The sequence below is a fragment of the Phasianus colchicus genome, chromosome 5 (genome assembly GCF_987193195.1).
Source record: "Phasianus colchicus chromosome 5, bPhaCol1.hap1.1, whole genome shotgun sequence".
NCBI classification, from domain to species: Eukaryota; Metazoa; Chordata; class Aves; order Galliformes; family Phasianidae; genus Phasianus; species Phasianus colchicus.
The window spans coordinates 31,000,142-31,020,960 of NC_143440.1; the positions used below are offsets into that span (position 1 = coordinate 31,000,142).

General features: G+C 35.8%; 1 long non-coding RNA gene across 1 annotated transcript; it reads left to right on the forward strand.

Moving 5' to 3' along the window:
* The first annotated feature begins 300 nt into the window (after window positions 1–300).
* On the forward strand, window positions 301–3,816 carry LOC149917825 (uncharacterized). The gene is made up of 4 exons (XR_016467268.1): window positions 301–616; window positions 1,340–1,454; window positions 2,089–2,262; window positions 3,214–3,816. It is a non-coding gene; the product is annotated as an uncharacterized LOC149917825 (long non-coding RNA).
* Window positions 3,817–20,819: the final 17,003 nt, after the last annotated feature.

The window sequence follows — 20,819 nt, forward strand, 5'->3', positions numbered from 1 at the left end:
GTGTTTATATGGGCAACTTTCAGCCACTGAAATGAATGTGGCCCCACCTTCAAAGAGACTCCAGAGCGCTGCTTACTTGATGAAAGCATTAACTGTTTAGGGTTGACTTGATTTACATGGAAGCAGCCAGCTCATTAGCTGAGCTGAACGCAAGTAAGTGAATGTAATGCACATGCAGATGTTTTCCTAGCTACTTGATGTCAGTGCTGCTGCAGCTTTCCTCAAGGTAAATGTACAAAGAAAGCAGTGATAAGACCTTGCAGAATCTCCAGCAGCTGAAGGAGAGCAAGCTGTTGAAAAGATTTACATCAGGGCTACTGAGGTCAAAGAAGTCAAATTAAAGTAACCAAATCTTAGTGGCAAATTGATAGAATTGCACTGTATATGATTGCACATATAGGACTGAAGTATTCACTTATTTTACAGAAATAATAATTGAAAATGACCAAGGGATAAATGAAGAACTTGGCATCCACTGATCCTGAAGAAATCTACATTTTTATTTTCATTTTTTTTTAAAGTTCTTTAATGCCTAAGCTATATGTAGATCTGTACCTAGTTATTTATATATGTAAGCCTTCTCTTCCAGAAGTAAGTTTTCAAACATTAAATTCAGGTAAGCTATATTTCCTTCATCACCAGAAAACAAGACCAATTGCTTTTAATATGCTGTTCTTTCCTTGAATAAGAGAGTTTAAAATAACAACTCAATGAATTCATAGTACGCAGAAAAAAACATCATTCAGTAACAAAATGAAAATGGATAAACTTTACTGAATGTAATATTAGACTCTGTTCATAAGTAATATGGAAAATGTTTCCTACTCATCACATCTTGCATTTTAAAGCTACTTTTGATGCCTCTCATTCACAATCATAATTAAAACTGCACCTAAACATCCTTTCTTATCTAGAAAGCCTAATTGGAGCTCTGTAATATGGTTGCTTTTCTTGGCTTAGTCTCAAATCCTCACCACAGGAGTAAAGATTAATCAACCTGCTTTTCCTCTGTTCATTAATTTAGTTATTTTATTCATATAATCTGTGGGGAATCTGACAGTCTTTTATTTCCAACACCCATCTTCTTTCCTCTCCTCTTTGTCATCTGCTATATTTTGCATTGTAATCTTCTGGATTAGGATTATGTTTATATTAGATTTGTAAATGAATTTGTAAATGTATAATGAACCACTGTACTTTTATTGATTTAGAATAATATAGCAAACAATGTAAGTGGAATAGTGTGTATATGTATATATGTATGTTTAGACATATTTATTTCAAATTCAACGGATTCTGTTTCTGTCCGGAGATACTTAGGGGCTTCTTTCATTTGCAGAATGACTTGAATCTATGAATACCCAGCATTAATAAAACAAAAATCATAGTGGTTGGATAGTTAAAGACGGAGATGGCAAACTTGAGAAAAAAACAGAGCATAGCCGTGACTTGTGGTAAGCACTACATACCCCAAGGCCTTGTTTTCCCACACTAGAGACAAACAACGCACAGAAATCAATGCCAGTTATTTGTTTCCAGTGACAGGAAAAAATAATGCCCAGGTGAAAATATTTTAGACCCCAAATTTCAATTCCGAAATTGGCCATTCAACTGCAGCCTTGTAACTACTTTTCATATGTCACATTCAGAGCATTTAGTCAGATGTCCAATGGTCATAATAAGCTACTGTACTGTTCTTTGTGCAAAACCATATGCCTTTTCCTGACAAATGCTCTCCCAACTCCTGAATGGTCAACATAAGAATTTCAAACTAATCAAATTCCAGAAGCGGGAATGTATTTTCCAGTGTTCATACATAGTAACTGTGCTAATCACAGTGAAAACTCTTACATTTCTTTGAGTTTATTTGGGGTCTACCCTACATACATAGATATATTTTTGATTTTAGAAAAAAATATTTCAAGATCTACAGCAAGTTGATTAATCTTGCCACTAGTTAGTTATGCTAGGCAATAGTAATATCCACACCTTCATCTTAACAGTCCAGTTAGAGTTTGTAGGCATGTGATTTGCAGACCTGTTTTAATGTGTTACTGAATCTTCTCATTAATTGATTTTGTCTTTCAGGTAAAATAACTTCTTCACTCAACCTATAATGAATGTTGTTAACTGTAATAAGCACAGTAACACACAGATGCTATGAAGTGTGCTCAGATCTAAGTGGAGCAAACAGCTTTGCTGTAGCGCAGGTTCCTCCAAAAAATTCATTTCCCTGTTTTACCAGCTACGATGGATTTACTGGTAAGGTTGTTTCTATTATAAAATGCCTGAGACGAAAACGTGGACTGAATTTAGAAACTACAAACTTGGAAAGATGCACCTTCTGGGGCTATAGACCTACTATCAGATCAGCTAGAACTAACAGATGTGCATCACAGGCATGTTTTGCAGGTGTAAAGGGGATCTCTACATTGCATGCATATTCGATGCAGAGTCTCTCTGAACTGTCCCCAGTGACACTACAGACGTCATCAGTTAATGCCTTACATTCCTTCTTAAGGCCAATATCTCATCTTTGTAGATGGCACAGGCCAAATCAGTCTTCTGTTTTCCATTGCCTGGCATAAGAGACCTACAGAGAAATTTGGTTTTTCTCTACTGTAGAGGAGATAGAGTATTTCTTGAAGGGGAGTTAGCTGAGCTTCTTCCGTGTTGCTGCCCCATATCCTATCTAGGTATTCATTCAAATTAAAAGAAAAAATAGAAACCCAGATCTCATTTATTTTCTTCACTTTCCTATCATGAAAATCAGTGTTCATCATCTCATTTTCCCACACTTTCAATAGACGTCCACAAAAGCATTCTAAATTAAGAACTTTACATGAAGTTAGGTTTCATAAGTGTTTGTTGGCCACTCCCACAGCTGAGTGAAGCATTTTGTTAATGATTTTCTAAAAACACATCATTCTCATTGTTCTATTCATTAATTTTTTAATAGTTAAGAGACAGAAATATTTCGCTGCCAGAAATAAAACGATAATTCAAAATTCCCCTACAAATTAAGCTTAGTGCATTTTTGTCCATAAAAGAATATGACCTGGGTAAGTTGAAGGCATTTGAAGGAGCTATGTGTTAATTTGGCTGATCTTGTAAAAATCTGGATGATGCTGGTTCTCTTTTCCTTCTTACCCACTGTGCAATGAGACCAAGGCACAACTGATCTCTTTTGCCTTGCACTGGTCTGTCTTGCAGGAATATTACGGTGACTGAATAGAGCACTGGAGAAAAGGTGAGATGGCTGTCAAAGTTAATAAGAAGAAAAGGAAAATCTGAGGGTCTAACGTAAGAAAAAATGACATTTAAACATGATCAACAACAAGCGTAAGGAATGATAGACTACACTTCTGCCTACCCCTTAGCCTGGGGTACCTGGACTTCTTTAGCTCTCTCTCATACTGCCTGCCCATCCAATTGCCTTTTGAATATATGACTGCTATGGTTGTCTTGCTCTTAGATAAATTTTCAGGCACAGAAAAGCTCAAATGTGTGAGAAGGCTGTAATTAGAGAGTATATCAAAAAACCTATGTTTTTGCCACAGAATCATGCTCCAAAAAGTAAGTTCTTACATATGTGCCACATGCATGTTCATAGCCTTTTTATTTCTTAACAATCCTTCTTCCTCATCTAGTTGTGAAGGAAAAATATTAAGAATATGAAACAAATGTGTACTGATATGGTAGTATGTTCAAATATTCAAAATACTGTTGGAGAAAAATTCTTTTCAAAAATTCTATAGTGGAAAATATTTTTCATGGGAAAGAAAATAAGTATTTCCCCTAGAAAATAACTGTCAAATGGCAATGGATTCAAAAGAACGACTGTGTTAAAATTGAAACCAAAACCTCTGTTCTGTATCCCAATAAAGTTCTATTCATCTTACACAGTTACAGGGCTAGGCTAGCATTCATTATACTGTGAAACAAGAAGCATCCTTGCATTAGAAACCCTTCATAATGGAAAGATGGATGCTTTTCTAACAACTCTGACTTAAGCATATTGATGAGATTATAAATTTTCATGTTTAAAACAACAAAGACCTTTTTTCTAATTTGGACGATGCTATCCAAGTTCCCTGTCTGCTTAATGCCACAGAAAATTAGTGTAGAACTTAACATGCAGTTGCTCTTGTCCTTTCCCCTTATAATTCCCTTCCACCCTTACCCTTCTCATGTCTTTTCTCATTCATTTCTTATCACTTTACTCAAAAGCCTTTAATGTCTTTAACCTTTCACCTTCACCTTTTATTCCTCCCTGAATTTGGACTGGGACCATGGCTAAAACATGCAAGCAGTTTATAATTTCCTCTCCTTTTTTTTCCTTGTTTAAATTTTCAACATCATGTTGCACATTCAGGAGCACTGCTCTCAATGAAGTTATTCATAAAGCATTCTGTGTTTAGATTTGTAGTCACAGTGCTGGCTGCCTCTCTGTCTCAGAAATGGTGGGTCTTAATAAAACTCCTGACTGAAGATTCTAAATTCCTTGATGGAAGGGCTGTCTTGTACCATGTGTTTGTATGGCACCTAAGAGAATCAGAGTCAAAGTCAGGTTTTCTAAATTTCTAACTTTCTTCTTGCTGTTTACATTGTTAGTAATATCAATAAATACAAATCCTAGCAAAAATATTGAAGGAGGCATAAATTCTTTTGCTAGCATATGAGTTATGAATAAGGAGTATTTTTATATGTTCATTTACTTGCTCGTTGCATAGAAGTTTAGCCTCATGTCCTAGAACATCCAGCAGCACAGCCAAAATCCTGAACTCATGGTCACTCTTACCACTCTTCTTCTTTTTTTTTTTTTTAATTTCATTTTCTTTCTTTGCATGATGTAAGCAAATACAAGATACTATAGTAAAAGACAAAAACACCCTCTAGTTTCAAAATTCATATTTAAACCTGTCCAGTTTCCCATAGCCAATAAAATATAAAAAATAAACTATACCATCTATCTTCTTGATTCTCAGCAACATTATTACTGTAACCTGACAGATATTCTTAAGCAAACAAAATGACTTGAATCCTAACTATGCTTTCCAACAGTGGGAACCACTATTCTCATCCAAGGGCTGGGCATTCAGCTTTCACAGCTTGCAGCAAACTCTCAAATGAGACTTCATAATTTCTTACTTGCTTTCTGTAACAGCAGGCTCAAGCTAAAAATAACATTACATTTCACCAACCATAATTTCAGAAATATAAAGCCAATTTGCATGCATAGGAAAAGACAATTCTGAATATTACATTGCATTTCTCAGTATCACATGCCTGTTCTAGAGATTTTCTGATAACTAATGGCAGCTCTTATACATACTCTCTATAGCAGTCCTCCACAACTCTTCTTCACCATTTTACTATACAAATAAAGAAACACAAAACAAGGAAACAAACAGTTTTTTCCAGAAATTCTATTCTTCTGTCATTTCCTCAAATTTATCACTGTCATTTACCATTTATCATTGTCATTTACCTTCACTCAGTTATTTCCATGGTGAATAAGCTCAGTAATTTGCAGCTAAAACAAAAATCATCTGAATATAGCAACTTACATAATAGCGGCTATGAAATTACTAGCCTGTCAATACATTTGTTGAAATGCTCAGAAAATCCAAAGTTAAAATGGTTCTGTGCACACCCAAAAGCAAAACTGTAGTTTCCTGAGAATTTTGGAAATTATATTTAATTCTTTATCTTTTTATAAATAGTGACACATTTGGAAGCCACATCTTTCATTCTTGAATTCTCTTTAGATTCCAATTCCAGTGCTTAAACTTCAGTATTTATTACAATGTATTGTGATTAAATACATCATTAAGAACATCATATTAGACATAATAATTGTAAGGAAAAAAAAGCTCAAACAAAAAGACCATTCTGAATGCAGAGATTAATCAAAAGAAGTCAAGGAGCTACAGACCAAAATCACTGGAATTTGAATCCTTTTTTGAAACTGGGTGGCCTATGCCTAATACTGTGTTTTGTGTTTTGGTATGGCATTTGCATGGTTTCTGCAGTGATACTCAATATATTATTGCAAGTTAGCAGGACTTAGTCAAATGGAGAAACACATTCCATTTCCTTCTTTTCTTAGCCTATAGTTTCCTACCGTGTCACTTGTTTTTGCTCAGGAGAAACCAAAATATGCCTGGAATTGCAATTTGGAAAAAAATTGTAGACTTGTGGTAGTAGTGGCATTGACTATGTGCCATAAAGCTCTTTAATGAGCTTCACCATCTCCATATCAAGTTCTGCAATGAATGCAATTTGATCCCCAAAGAGCCCTTTTCAGAAACCATGTAGCCTTTAAAGGGCCACATATAATATATTAACTGTATTTTGATGAAAAACAAATCTGCTAGATATTTAACAGACTACATCCTGAAGTAAAAGCTGCTATATGGTGTTGATCTTGGCAAAATAGCCTCAGCCGCCTTAGAAGGTCTGATTTCATACTACCACTCCCTTTCAGTAATAACGAACATAGGATAATCATAAATGTTATATGCAGGAAAATATAGTATATGCAGGAGATATGTTAATGCAATACAATGACGACCATTACTATAAATCAAAGCAGTGCCAATTAAAATTATGCAACTACTCCAAGTCATATCAAATCAGGCCTTCAGACTGCTAGATGAAATTGTGACTGGCAATAGAACATAACGTTCTTCTCATATTAAGTCAAAATATTCATAGAGACCTGCCTGGGTAAGTGACAAATGTCCTCTTCCGCATCTAAAGAAATGAAAAAAAAAAAAAAAAGCAGAAAAAGGATGATGGAAGAGGATCCATTCTCAAAAAACTTTGTCAACACAAGAAAGTCCTTAAGGAAATGAGTTTGATAAAAACGTACGGCTGAAATGAAGAACTCTGTTCTAATGCCTTAAACTCAGCAACAGTGTGTGGAGGAGCAAGGGCTGACTACAATAATATGTATATGGTGTCTCCATAGTGTGAATATAAACAGGTGATTGAAAGAGAGCTAATGATTTTGTGATTAACTGCACCTATATGTTCTCTGCTAGAAGACTCAGTAACCTGTCAAGAGCATTGCTGAGTTTGATGCTGAAACATAATGAAGCAGGAAATAACTTCATTGACATGTTGTTCTCCTTGTCTATAATTATTTCTGGCTTGCTACATAGCAAAGATATCTCCGCCAATTTGTGATTGAAATAAACAAAATAGAGACTATTTCTAAACAGAGTGCTTATGAAGGTTACTAATATCTCACTCTTTCTTAAACCAGTAATTGTAGCTGAAAGAAGAAATTTGAGGCTTTAAGGGTATATAATGACTGTGCATCTGCCTATTGTCTGTATAAATAAATCTTAGCTCATAATCGGCCTCTGAGGAAGAAAATTTAAATGCCCACATTCTACTGAAATACATTTGAAGCCTATGGTATATAGACACCGATACTAGTTCCCTACATCCCTTTCTAAGAAGAGAGAAACTATGATATCCGTGGTCAGAGGGTGTTGAGGCACTGGAAAAGGTTGCCCAGAAAAACCGTTGATGCTCCATCCCTGGAGACATTCAAGGCCAGGTTGGATGGGGCCCCTGGACAGCCTGATCTGGTGGGTGGCAGCCCTGTCCATGACAGGAAGGTTGGAACTGGATGATCTTTAAGGTTTTCTCTAACTCCAGCATTTCTGTGATTCCACACTTCTCAAAAACCCGGAAGAAACAGGTTCTATACAATTAATATTTTGCTAATTTTGCACATCCATCAGCATAGTTGTGTGCACTCAGTATGTGCCTGCATAATCCGCATGAACATGCTTATCTAGAAAGCCTTACTTACATAGAAATTATTTGCAGTATCTCTGATCTCGAAGTGTCAACAAAAGAGACAAACCAGACAAGAAATGCATGTCTCCCATAGGAATGCTTGCACCTGTACAAAAGTGTTCTGCCTCACTGTCAGTGAAGGGTGAAGTCTTTGCAGTTCCACTGTCCATCAAAATCGGTGACATGTAATGCTGTTTGGAGTATAATTTCCTGTAAACAAATATGTAGTTGCCATAGCATATGTCACACTAGGCTTTCACAGGCAACCTACTCAAAATATTGTGTTGTTGGGAAACTGGTAATGTTCTTGCTAAAAGTAAAAGACATCTGGTCTGAATCACTAGCTTAGCAACTGCAGTAAAATAAATGTATTTTTCGGCCATTACCAAAGACTCTCCTTAAGGTCCAGCCACTGTCTCTTGGCCAATATTTTCTAGTTTAACCCCTGTAAATACAGAAATGCTTTCCTAGCAGTCATGTTCTTGTGGACAAAGAAAGAATATGTATTCTCTTTTGTCCAATTACATGGACATAGAAGGATGCCAAAGGGCAGGATTGTTGCAATGCATAGGGATTAAAACTACATTCCTTGCCTTTGCAACTCACGAGAAGCATCTTCACATCACCAGATGCTGTTCAGATGTTTTGGTATAAAAAACATCTTTATTCTCCTTACCATTACTTTCTCCCTCTTTGTCCTCTCTTAAGTATGTTGAAAGCCTTTCCATCTGCGCTAAAAAAGGAAGATCTCAAATAGTCAAGTTGCCTTCCTTCTGATCCAATCCCTCAGAACACATTTTAGTCCTAGAGAAGGAGGACTGTGCTAACTAAGGAGCTAGCAGCCATTTGAAACTGTCATTTCAGACACATCTGTGTTGAGGAAGGCTCAGAAGGTGCTTGTTTTCATTGGTTGTCTATATTTTACCTGCCTGCAATGCCTTATGAGAACTGATAGTATTTTTAAGACGGACTTTCTCTTTTAGAGCTAAAATGCCTTCGTTTCATTGTTTTAGTTTAACACAGCTTTGTGTTAAACTTTGTGATTCAGCTTCATTGCTACTATGGCAGTTTGTGGTAGCCTTACTGCCCTATATGTTTTCATTGCTTTTTGTTAAGTTCTGTGTTCAGACAGTATCCCTTGGTCTTTGAAGAAAATTAAGTGTGCTTTTTCTAAAAATGAATAAATGAAACAATATCATTTTAGGTCTGTGTAAAATACTGCTATGAGATAAACTGTCCTGAGTATTTAAAATGTATGTCCAAAAGACCATTTCTGTTGTTATTTATCTTACAAATCAGTGTTTGAAATTATGAGTATACAACATTTGCGGTGAATGATTCCCCTTGATCTCATTCTCATAGGATGAAATCCTCACTTTGATTGACTTGAAGGAGGAGGAAGATTAACTACAAGGGAGCAATGGTCACTATTCAAATTTGCTTAGTCATTTATTGGGCAGGATGAAATTCTCTGAAATGCTCTTTGCTCTTATTTATCTGCCTAGTATACCTTTGTTCTGTGATGGCCTAGAATTATGGATAACCAAATCCATTGCATTTTTCATCTCACTCAAAAAGCAGCTAATGCTTTTATGCACTGTGTGGTTTTGTAAATAATGACAAGCCTTTCCCTGAAAAAAAAACCCCAACCTGCTATAATTAATGTATTCAAAGAATATACTTGAGAAATTTAATTCCTCAGTGAAAAGTCATTAGCATGTGTGGTCATCTGTATCTGAGTGAAAACAAAGTAGGAGATATTGCACACAAGAGAGCAGAAGAGGTGAGGCAACAGTAGAAGTCCTTCATGCTGCTTATGTTTACCTTCAGTAGACCTGTTGTGTAATTTATAACAAAATACACAAAAGGAGAATTAAAATTAGGGACGCTAATTGGACTGTGGAAGAACAAGGCCTTATTAGCTGCCCCCATGGAAGTAGAAAATACAGTATTCATGGCGTATAGTTAGGTTTTCATCCATAGATGATTTAGGTTGTATCCCAAATTCTCAGCCAGCATTTTGATTGATATGTCTATAGCCTGTGGCTGACTTGAAACTCTAACTGAACTCCCAAGCTGCCAGCATCCTTGTTACACGATTGTTTTGGTTTGTTTGCTTTAATTCTACCATTTACCCAGAACATTGCTTGTAATGCCTAGCACTAGGTAAAATTAAAAACAGAATTAAAATACCACCACAGCAAGAGGAAGAGATGGAGGAGCACCAAGTGGAAGCAGGAATTTCCTCATCTTAAAAACTGCAGCTAACTTGTCTGCTCTAAGGAGGGTTAGGCTGAGTCCCAGGTGGGGCCTAGGAAAGAGGCAATGAGCCCCAGGGGAGGGTGTCCCTAATTAGTGCAGTTATAACAATTTTGTATACAGCTAGTTGCTGCTTTGGGTCAGCTAAATCCCATTCTTTGGCCTAATGCCAGGAATGAAAATAGTCTTGGAGAATTCTCTCTCTTTGAGAAAGGCAAAAATTACCATTATTCCCCTGTAGTTTGGATTTTGTTTTCAGTCCTTCAATGCTAGTTTTGTCCTACAAGCTTCTAAGGTTTTTGTCTTCTGCTCATGAAGATTTGATTACTCTCGTCTGCAGAATCTCATTGTTTTTCTTGTAGCAAATCTGTGTGAGGAAGTCTTTTGAAATATTATTTGTTCTTTACTGTCACCCCTGTCAGGTAGTTTGCCAGTTTGCTTTCCTTAAACAGAAATCCTACCTGAGATTCTGCCATGAATTATACACAGCTCCCCATCTCTCTCACTCTTGTAGCTCACTGCACCCTGCTCCCATCCTGGGCTTTCCTTTCTGCTTCCCTCACACTGCTCCTGCTGTCCTCTATCTGCCACATTCCTCTTCAGCTTGCCTTTCCACACAACTCCTCCTTGCACTCTGCTCATGCAACCAAAACCTTTTTCATACTTCTGTTGATTTTCAGGGGCCACTTCAGGCCACTGCCTCTTAAGCCCATAAAAACATTTTCTTGCACCCTCATTTTGAGTGCAAGTCTTCACACATCCCCCAAGAGCCATTTGAGTGCTTGAAGATGTCTGATCTGCCAGAAGAGATCCCAGAAAAATCTCACTCTTCTGGATGCAAGCCTTTGGCAAATACCTGGCTGTATTTTTGACGTTTAGTTTTTGCATGGAATTTATAATAACAGGAAAGAGAAATATACAGTCTTTCAGTACTTGGAATGGCAATAAGTCATGTGGCTAGGAAAGGTATGTCTGGGAGTATCATATAGCTGTTACTCAGTCTGTAGACAGAGGAGCTTTGTGTGGTGTGCTGAGGCTTCTTTTGCAAGTAAGACCAAAATACAGACACACAGCTGAGGCTGTTCTGACTTAGACTGACACAGACAAGTTTCACACCCAAGCATAAGTCGCTATTTTTTCTTATGGCAACAAAATGTTGTGAACATAAAAGAATCACAATGTTAGACTCTTCTGAATTCGCATTCAGTGCAATGCAATTTTTCACCCCCTGCAATCTCATTCATGCAAGTACTGAGATATTTTTGCATCAAACTAAGTAAGAAAATTAAAGAAGAGATTTATCATATTCAAGCAAGCACAGGTCTGTTGCATGCTCTGTAGAGACCACACAAAGAAGAAACTTGTTTCTTTAACCTAAAAAGCCATCTTTCTGAATTACTGCAAGATGATTTCAAGCTTTATTAGTCTTCTAATCATGAACAATCAGATGAAGCTATAGCTGCTCATTTTCAACAGTAACACGGGAACAAAAACATTGTGAACAGAAAATACTTGTTTTTATAACTAATACTACGACTTTCAATGGTCTAGAAAATAAAGAAAAGTGGAGTATTCTCATAGATCACTATAAATTATGGAGACCTGCTTGGACTGGAATACTGTAAGGTTTGTCCATGCAAAAAGAAATAAGGAAAATCATGTATTCTTTGCATGTTTGTGTTTTGGCTTTGTGAATATCTGCATGTTTAATAAAATGCTTTCAATAATCTAACTGAAAGAGGACAGATGGAAAGATTGAAATATCTCTGCTAGAAAAACTAACACAGGTTTTTGTACAAGTTGCTTTGGTAGACATCAGAAATTTTCCAAACCTCATTGGTAATAGTGTGCTTATTTGGTGCAATTTATGGTCAGAAAATAGCTTTCTAAAGGAAGAAAGTTGGCCAGCTTCTTCCTTCCATGCAGTAAAGAAGTGCCCTATGTATCTTCAGTGGCATAGATCCCTTCGATGTACATTTAAGCAAAATCATCATTCATAAATGGATATACAAGCATCATATAAAGCACATTTCTGGCAGCAGCAAACATACAGAAATGACATGTAAATCCAAGAGTTTAAGAGATCTTTCTGACAGTGACATGGTTTCTCATACAATAACTACTAGCAGTCGTTTCATGTACCAGAGATTGAAACTGTGGATTAACAAAAACAGCCACTCCAAATTTAAGTCAATTTATAACAGAAGCTTCATTTTATTTCTGGCATTGTTATTGACTACATTACACTGTAAGAATCTGCAGTGATTTCTCTACTATGTGATAACACAGTATAACTAATTACAAATGGCAAAGCAATGGCAAATAATGCAGTTCAGTTGGGTTAGAAACTGACTTGCACAAACAGCATTCAGAAATTCTCTGAATTTCAGCTTTACTCAGCCACAAGGAAGTATTTAGCAACCCATCTATTAAACAATCAGGGCAATATATGCAGTGACATTTACTGAGTGCAACAACAAACGGGCTAAGAAATCCCCTAGTTGCCCTCTCTTACAAAAGTCATGGTTTCTTTGTATTGCCAATGTCTATATAACTTTCAGTTTATGAAATTTATTTTCTTCTTCTTTCTCCCTCTCGTGTCCCAAAGTGCACTGAGTTAACTTGCCATTCATTTTTATTTCCCCATCAGAGACATCTGTTCAAATTCAAGATGTATTGTGATTTCTATTATCATATGAAATTTTTATGTAAGGCATCTTATGAGATAATCTAGATACCAGTGGAGCACTTGAAAATGGGGTCTATGCTGCTCATAACTACAGGAAATAGTAAAGGGTAAACCAAGATTTCTAAAGAAAAGAAAAACATAGTAACAGCTGGTTGATTTGAAATGTTACAGTAGACTTGCTATGTATTCCTGTCCAGAAGCATTCTATTTTAGCCATGTCTTGCACTAGTCCGCATTATTTTCAAATTCCCCTTCTGCTGTCATTGCTGTAGAACCACCACATTGGTTCAAATACAATGACTTTATGAACAAAAATAGGTGAAAGGAGATATGGTAATTGTACTGCAATCTGACAAACAGCAATGTTATATGTAACAATTTGTGAACGCAAGACTTCCCAGACTTCCTTCTTCCGAGCAAAAATTGGAAACCATAATATATTGTGAATAAGCATTTGGCATTCTTTTATCTGGACGTAGTGTCCAAAATGTTTTGCCTAAGATATCCTCCACTTTTCTTATTATTGTATCCATGTATCCCTCTATTAGTACACTACTAATATTTTATTGTTGTTTTTTTTTTTTTTTTTTTCCCAGAATAAACCCAAGATAGTACTTAAATCACACAAACATATTCCAAGAGGAATGCAATCTATTACTTTGAATGTGTCTAAATATTTTCAACAAAAATAGCTTTGTTATGGCGTAAAACTGTCATAACATTTGGAAACCCTTATAAACATCTTCAGCCTAATTCCTGTGAGAAAATTGTTCTCATAACTGTTGCCATTTCCTGCAGTTTCAAAGTTCTGTCTGGAGAGTCTTCCTTTATGTGAAATCATAATTCTCTCTTTACTGACTTCCCCTCAGTTCTGACAACTCCAGTTTTGAGGAAGGTGATGTAACATTTATAGAGGCTGAAGCAGGTATGCTTATAAACTTCTAACCAGCTGCACCTGTCTGCACGTGCTCAAAGGGAAAGCCCATTCACAGTGCAAAGTCTGAATAACAGAGTTTTATGAAAATGTAAGATATTGCTCTCTCTAGCACCCTCTTCCAATGATCTGTGGCAGAGAAGCAAATGAGAAAGATCTAAGGTTGTGTAGAATCATTACCCAACCCTTCACATAACTCACTCCTTTCAGTTAAGAAATAAGGAAAGTTTAAGTTATTTTTTCAAGAATGTCTACTGATACATTTGTTGGCCTGTTGCAGACTTCTGCAGTTATTCAAGGATGACATTTATTTCTTCTTCCTAAGAATATCAATAAGCTTCAAGCAAAGAGACAACCACGTGGTTCAGACTTCCTATCTCTGTTGATTGGTATTCAGGTACAAGTACTTAAAAAAAAAAAAAAAAAAAACAACAGTATGACATCCAGCTGAAAAGAGATGAGTTCTGAATCAGACTTCCCATCTACAAATAATGTATCTAATTTTTGTCACAATTATATCTGTACAGCTCTTTTACAACTACAATAAAAGCACAGCAAGATATTATCATAGCTATTTACACCTTTTACCCTAGTTTTATTTATGCTGAAGAATGACTACAGCTAATTTTATACCATGTGAACTGCTCAGCTCCAGTCACTATATGGCTTCATTACCATTGCATTTCCTGGTTCCTGCTCCCCACAGTTCTAGCTCTGTATGTCAGTATGCACAGAGTAAAATGGCCACTATTTGGTCATAGCTGCAAAATAAGGTTTTCCCAGCACACTCACTCTTAATTCTTCATTGGGAAGGGGGAGGGGGGGAAGGCAGCTTGTTTTAGAAAGAGCAGGACTTGACTTGTGGAGTGAGAGTTTTATCCTCCTGCTTTGGAATGCTTAGAAATTGACTATCTTTTTTTTTTTAATAATAATCTAATAATCCCTGTTGACTTTTTTCTTTTGTTTCCCTTTTGTGCTTTTAGTTTTCCTCCCTTCTTTACTCATCTTACTAAACATGGTATCTTACACAAATGAGGGAGTAGAAGGTACCTGATTCCAGCAAACTCTATGCCTTTTCCCCTTTGCTGAGCACTAGTTTGACACCCATTGGTTAAAGAGAGTAAAGACTCCATGCACCTGCCTACCAAAGCTCCAGTGACATTAACAGGTTTCTCATTATGTTGCAGTTCCGCAACACCACAAGCAAAAAGTCACCATGAGTTCATCCATGCAAGACATGAGTGCCTGAAATCTTTATAGAATGCTGAGCATTAAGTGCAGGATTCCTGGTTTTAATCTGCTTTCCTAGAGGCATGCTATTCCCTGTGTTACAGTTCTGCAGTGAGGAGCAGCTGGGAGCCTCTTCCTCATGGATCCCAGGCTTGCAGAAATCCTTGAATACCAAAAAACATCTTATTCAATTTCCATAATACTTATTTGCAAATATATTTAATTCTGACTAACAAATTCACAGATTAAACACACAAAACTTGTAACATTCCTATTTGTAAGATTTGTTACTTGGTGCTGTTGATAGCTTCATTCATGTAGTTTAATTGCTTACTGGCACTGATTCTAGGGGAACATTTTTGTTGACTGGTGAGACTTTATATGCCTTGTGTCGATTAACATAAAACCAGAGATTTTACAAAAACAATCCATTAGACCAGCAGGCACCAGAGAAAATGACTAGTTACTTATGAAGGAGTCCTATCAAAGTCAAGACAGTAAGATTTAGTCATATTTTGTTTCAGGACCACGAGTAATAGGATAGTCTCTGGATTGAGATGCTATTGTAGAGATCATGAAGCCAGTTAATTTAAAATCTAAATGTCTCTGTAGCTTCTGTATTATCTTCTCAGAATCCCGTCAGACTTGTTAGATTCTGATCAGCTCAGAACTCCGACAGACTTCACTGTGAAGGTACTGAAAAATTGCAGTAGCTTCACATTTTTACACTAAGGAACAATGAAAGCTGTCTCCCTCAAAAGCTCCATTATTTGACTTAATGCTATGTTTTCTTTCCTACAGAACAACAACAACAACAAAAAAAAAACAACAAACCTGTCATCCCTTGTCTGCCTTTCCCAGTTAACTTCAGGTTGGACATTTTAGAAGTGATGCCAAGAAAAACAGTCAATGTAATTTATCAGCCAAAACCTAATAAATCTTAGTAACACATAATTGCCTAGTTTTCATGAACATACTTCTGGAAAATAAGCAACAAAGAGAATAGTAAACAAAATCAAAACAAAGAACCATCTGACTGAAGAATGATTAACCCTTTCAGCAAAGAAAGAATGGCTACGAGTAATGAGAAACTTTACAGAAGAGATTTGCATATAAAGCTTTTAGGAGTTATTTTAAATTTAGAGATAGATATTTTCCCTTATTATTTTCACTTCTCCTTTTACTCTGCACTTATCCTCATAGTTTCCAGTACCCTTTAAATACTTAAATAATATTGCTCACAAAGCCAACTGAAAAACGGCTCTTGGCTCCAAAGAACTCTGAAGAATTTACGGTTTTTCCTTCTATCCTTGGAGTTACTGCCAGTAGAAGCCAAATCCTGACATTTGCAACTCAGCACCAGGATTGACAAGCTAATCTCGGTGTTGTCAAGGCCTGAGCCAATGACCTCAGGCACAGGACATCTGACAGACACTAAGCCACAAAAGCTAATTCTATTTCATTTTATATGAAAATTTTTAGATTATTGCTTTCTTATGTAGTGCTACACTGAGGCAGCTCAAAAGAAGCACTGAGTATTTTCAGGCCCTACAGACTCTTGTAAGCATCACAAGATGCTTACATACAAAATACTCAGTGCTTCTTCTGAGCTGCTCATTCTGCACTGCTGACTATCCTTATGAATAGCACAAATTAAGCACTAGCAAACGCACACAGATTAGTATTTCATTAAAAAAAAAAAAACAACAAACTACCCATAGAGCTACACACGATTTTTTTTTCAAATACTGTTCAAGCACTAAATATCTCCTATAAGAGGCAATAAAAAGTCCACTGGAAGATGAAATACGTTGCATGAATGCAAATACATGGAAACCAGCATAAACCAGCATAAAAAATGAACAACATAGAGCTCTCAATAAACACTTTGCTGAATATTTTAGAAATAGGCTGTTTACAACATTTTAGTGTAGTATACAGACATTCTATACAACGCACACAGAAGGCTGTAAGCAATGCTGTTACTCATGACACATAGTCATTACAACAATAAGAAGAGCAGAGATTTTTTTATTTAAACCCATTTGTATACTGAATAAAGATTTTTTTTTTTTTAAAGTGTGAGGAATAGAAAATGATTCTCCTTCATCTCCCAAGAATTCTTGAATCTTTCAGTAGTCACAATTTAGTGTTGAGTGGCTTCATTAGAAATACTGCTAAATTTGATAGACCCATGTTTTCTTATGACTGGATACATTAATATATTAAAAGTATAAGAACACATTACTTTGAAAGAAAATATCTGTAAATTCAATTGTAAATTGGAAGCATTAGTGTTAACTTACTTAGTACAATAGACAAGCAAAAATAATGCCTTTTGCCCAGAAAATTTTAAGTAGGACAATGAAGCAAAGTTTCACATCTCAATATCTAGTTTGTATATCATAACATTTGCAATACTTCTGTAGGTCTTCTGCTCAAAGAAGACTAAGTATATAGCTTTTCTAGTGGTAGTTAATAAGCAGTATAAAAACAGTTAATAAATGTAATGAATAGTTATAGTTCTACATCTTCAGGTAATACATAATATGAGACATACTCCAAAAATCCAGATACATAGTCTTTGTTAAGAAATCACATAGGTTTTTCTCAGTCCTCAACTACAAAAGTAGTTTAGGGCAGGACTCACAGAAGTTTTAGACACATAGCTCAGTTATATGAATTACAGACCCCTGCAAAGACTGATTTGCAAAACTTCATGAAATCATTATACACTTAAATGAAAAATTCCAAAGTTTCCATCAAAACACTGAAATTTATAAAATGGTTAGTATACTTCTAAACTCATATACAATTCCAAACAACATAGCTACAAAAATAAAAAATACTTTTTGCATAACTTAGGGCAAAGGATTTTGTTTTGTAGCCAAGCAATAAATCAGAACAGCTTATCTCCCTAAGCCATCATCTTGACAGAAGCTTTTTAATCACTTGAAAATAATTCCTTTAAAACATAAGCTCTCCAAGGGTTGTGCAGAGAGCACAGAAGTCTTTGTATGTCACTTTTATACATATAAGTGAATTGCAAATTAGCATTTTGAAACCAATACTAATACAATTCTAAACAGTAAATATTTCATTTTCATTTAATTTTTAGGTAAAAATATGATTTGGAATTTCCCAAGTCTGTATAGCTATTATTACAAAGCCAATCACACGCTTCATTAAAAAATTTTACTTGAAAAACTGTGGAACAAAAATCATTAGCAGTGAGCAATAGCAAAAACTTGTTTTGTTCAAGAACAATACTACATATCCTTGAGCACTATCAACTTGCAACTGTTTATTAAATATGTCAAAGTATTTCTAATTGTAACACAGTATCTTTTAGAAAACTAAAATACCAAGTTCATACATCAAGGAATTTTGGTAGAATTTTATCCAAATTCTCAGTATAGTCAAGATATAGAGGAACAGCGTTATACACTTGAGCCCTTGAATTCAAGCCATGTTGGAGATTTGTGTAAACAAAAGGCAATCTTGGAGGCAGCCAGGATGAATATTAAAGTTCTCAAATATGGAGACATGCTTATTTTACAATTAGTCACAGTGCCAGTTTCTGTTTTGCTAGTTATTTGAGAAACGTAGAAAATACCTTCACAGCATTACATCTTGTTAGCATGAATAATAAGGAATTTTCTCTTTGTTTTGTTAGTTACTTGACATACGTCACAAACAATCCAACAATGCCAATTTCAAAGAGAAATATTTGGCATGCAGAAGGAAGAGATTCTTGCTATGGGACCTCTAAGAGAATTTGTGTTAGATGGGTTGGCTCCTGGTGATATCCTGAATAGTAATCCTAGCAACTTAAAATACCTGATTTTCTGTTAGAAGTGTTGCACTGTTTAAATTTCTGAAACAACATAATTGTGTATCTACTTTATGTAATCCATTCAACTAAACTACAAAAACTAAATAGAACACGTTTTATTAATTTTGTCTCTTTTAATGTCAAGAACCGTCTTCCCAGGGCAAGATAATTAACAACAACAACAAACAACCCACAAGATACAAAAGCGGTAATTGGCAATGATGTATGCCAGCAAAATAAGATAGATTGAAATTCGATCCATAATTAAGGCATAATGTAGGGTTCCACTTAAAGTTACCTACATACTCATGGGTCATATTTTGTTTAAGGACCTGGAGAGTAAACTCTATCCAACTAGTCTGTTAATGAACTGCTGTCACTTTCACCAAAAGCACTACTCCTCTTAGTAAAAGCATAAAGTACAGGACAAAAATTCAGGAATGGACTTGCAAGAAACTCCTAGGAAAAAAAAAAACAACAAACAGATTAAGAACAACTCAACACGTGGCTTAGTGAAACGGATTTGCAAAACTAAGCCAAAATGGATCCTTATGACTGTAATCTTGCTGGAATAATAAATATTAGATAGTAAAAGTAAACTACTACAGACAAAAATACACTTCACATCAAATTTTCCAGCATCACAATTGGCTTGATTAATAGAAAAAATTGTACATTTATAGTTCAGCATATCCACTCACTTGGATGCTAGTAGAACATATTTTCACATGTACTAAAATATCACTGATATTTGGTCCCAGTGCAGGACTTCTGCTCAAAGTCTGATAGACACACATTGCTCTAAGAAAGGAAATTGACACTCAAACATGTCTAATACTGAAAACTCAGCTAAGCATCAGAAATGAATATGAATATTCAAGATGGAGAACAAAAAGTGATTTTGTTAGTCCTCTAAAGCAGATGCTGCTTATGTAGTGTTACATAAAAAATGGAAAAGCTGCATGCAAATCCTTTCCTGAAGAAAGATTCAGAAAGAAGTGATAAAAATTCTACTTCTTGACCAAGACATCAACAATGCATCTCATGACTCCACGGTTAGACAGGCAAACATGCAAATGTTAGACAATAAAATCTCCTTAGAATAGTTGAAAAGCACCTACAGCATCTTAAATAAGCATAAAACAACAAGAACTAATTATTCATTGACATTTAACCAAGATTTGCTAACTGTTACCACTTTACCTGCTTATAGAACTTGGAACAAGGTATAATTGACTTAAATGTATTTTGAACACCTAGCAGTGAAAGCAATAGACTTATAACTGTAGCTGCTGATCTTATTTCAGTATTTCAGTACCGCTGACTTGCCTAAAAGTTTTCAATGATCTTTACCTCCCCATGAGGTTCTCAGTTCATCCTAACATAGTTACTTGTCCTGAGCGCATTTACACATCCAGCTGAGAATCCACTGATGATAGATTATTTCTTCCCACTCTTTAGCAACAATACCTGTGATACTTTCAAAGTGAAGGAGTTTACTTTGGCAATCGTGATACCTATTGTCAGCGTATATTTCTCCAGCAGAGGAAACAACTGTTATCTCAATAATTACCTTCCTCTCAGCTCAGATCTTTATTCCTAAATATGTGAGAAACATCATGGAGAAAAAAAATCAAATAGCATTTTCATTTCTCAATTCTGTTACGAAAAACAGATGTTAGGGAGGTAGTTTAATACTATATGGCCATTTCAGTGCAGAATTGTGTCTCGGTTACAAGAAAATATTCACAAAATAAAATGATTTTTAAAAGGAGAAGTAGAAGAGAAAGGTGAAGGGGGGGTAGATCAACTGCCTCTGAACAGAGGAGACAGGCCATGAGCTCAGAGAAAGTCAGAACAAGTTCAGCATGAGTTGGGCGTGGAGATGAACTGAAAAAAAAAATAATCTAAAGAAACGTGGTGTGCTTATCATAGCCTGTACTACTGTACATTTATTTTGTGACCAAGTGATGCGAGAGAAAGAGGGGGGCTAGGGGAAGGAGTGGTATTATGTTTTTAGCCAGTGGAAACCTGAACTTCTGAAGATATTTTGT